The following is a 2,500-nucleotide window of genomic DNA, read 5'->3' on the forward strand; positions in this document are numbered from 1 at the left end:
AAACCAACACTTTTGATGTTATTTGACGTACAATAATTTCTAGATGCCTATTATGAATCTGCACCCCCTGGGAGCGATAAACCTGTTGGATTTTATTAACCAAAGAGATTCGGCTTTGCGCTATAGTTAGCTCAGCACCAATCAAGAATCCCCAAGGAATTCCAAGAATTCTTGTTATACATTTGTTCCAACCCTCAATCCTCTTTTCTAGATTCATGGATATTGAATCAACCGAACGCACTTCTAACACCTGTTCTACTTTTGGAAGACCTTGTGTTATATCACCAGATCTCGATTTTTCATATATAAATGTAACTAATGTATCTCCTTCGTAAAGGGTTTCCCCATAATGGCCATGAACAGTTGCTCCGGGGGTGGCCAAATAAGGCTTAGCTGATCGTATCACTATCGAATCAACTTGAACAAGTATAACTTGACCCGATTTGAGGGGCGGTCCATTTTTGGCTATACATACATTTTCACAAATAAACTGTCCAAGACTAATTATTTTAGATGTCTCTTCACAATAATTGTGATGGAGAAAATACCAATTCAAATTGAATGGATTTAAAATAATGTTACGACACGGATCGGGATTAAAAATTTTTCCATTTTCATCCATTAAATAATATTTAAATTTAATCACTTGAAAAGTCTGTTTTAAATTGTCAAGTTGCAAATAGTTAGTTACTAAGATCTGATTATGAGTTATTAAATGGTAAGATGAATAAAAATTCTCAATTGGAAGGGATGTTCCTAAAGGGCCCAATGAATTCCTAATTGGAATTAGGGGATCTTTTTTAATTGATTTTTTTATCACACTGTGATATTTTACATCCTTGAATGGCCCCATTCGAGAACAATTGGCTGCTGACAAAATTATCAACGACTGACATTCCTTATTTCTATTTAACAACGTATGAATAGTTCCTTGAGGTTGGTTAATAGATTGTTGAATTTTTGCCTTGGAATAGGAATAAATGGAAGAAAAGGGGTTGATATTGGTACAATCTGATCCATTATCAGAGAGCAATCCTGACCCCGACGGATCATTCCTTTTTCCGATATACGAAATAGGGGATTTCACTAAGTTGATTCTTAGGAAATGTCGAATCAAACCATTTGTCCTTATTTCAACAAAAGAAGCACGGGCTTCTTCGCAAGAAGAACTTTTTTTGTCTTGGTTCCAATTTAATACTAAACAAGTCCGAACTAATTGAATACTTGTGTCAGAAATTCCTCGAATCGGTTTGCCATTTCCATAAAGGATATAATTGACAATTCGAAGTTGCACATTATCCCTTTCCTGCAATGGATCCGGTGGAAAAAGGGTTGCTAAATTTATACCGTCCGTTATTTCATATGTGACGACAGGTCGAACTAAAACAAAAAACTTTTTCTTGCTAGGTGTAATCCGTTGGACATAGATCCAATTTTTCACTTTTTTGGATTCCTTGGAATTTCTTTTTCCTGTTCCTGGTGGTATCAAAACGCCGGTATGTCGGGATATCTTATCTGTCTCTCCAGGAAAATGGATATCTCCAGAAAAGATTTTAAGTTCAATTCGTTTTTTTTTCTCTCCACCCGGACCAACCCACCGACTCGGCTTCTTAGATTTAAGGTGATTTGTGTATCTACCCCAACGATACTATTGTTCCGTACCATTATGGAAGAAGATCCGGGCAAGATATGCACCTCTTCAGGAATGAAAAAAAATCGATCTACTTTCATTTGGTATTTTGGCCTAAATTCCTTGACTCCTCGATACTCAAGCAAATCCTCTTTTTTGATGACTGAATGCGTTTCTACAGTCCCATATTTAATAATGCCCGAACTCTTTCTTCTGTATCGAGGATCATCGAAATAAGCAAGAATACTATTTCGACGGAAAATACCATTTACGGGGATTTCAATCGAGATACCTGAACAGGGCATTAGTTCATTCTCGAGTTCTTGAATCGAGTGTAGTGGAATGATGAATTTATTTCTTCGCCTTTTTGACAATAAATCAGAATTCTCGTGGAGAATAGGCGAATATACGAGATTATACTGACCAGCACATATAATTCGATTAAGGTCTGAATAATCAGGAATCCTATCTTCTTTTTTACCAGAAAAATCCGAACTAAATAATTTCTGCCTCGCCTGATCGTTGGTTACTGAGAGGTTAGAAGTATATCTTCGCTTGCCAGAAAGAAAATGCGCATTCATTTGATCCTGATCCTTGTGGATCGAAAGGTAGACTAGACTGGACCTGCACGGCCTTCCTAATAATATCCATAAATGGCTTGTTTTTGGTAATAGATGAACATTACCGTATGTAAATTCGGGTGCATGATAGACATCGGTACTCCAGTGCATTTCTCCGTCTGAATCAGAATAAATATGTTTTCGAACCTTCTCTTTAAAATTCAAAGTGGATATTCCTGCGCGAATCTCAGCAATTACTTGTTCTGATTCTACATATTGATCGTTTTGAACTAAAAGCAAACTTTTGGGT

The sequence above is a fragment of the Nicotiana tabacum genome, unplaced genomic scaffold (genome assembly GCF_000715075.1).
Source record: "Nicotiana tabacum cultivar K326 unplaced genomic scaffold, ASM71507v2 Un00405, whole genome shotgun sequence".
In the NCBI taxonomy this organism is placed as follows: domain Eukaryota; kingdom Viridiplantae; phylum Streptophyta; class Magnoliopsida; order Solanales; family Solanaceae; genus Nicotiana; species Nicotiana tabacum.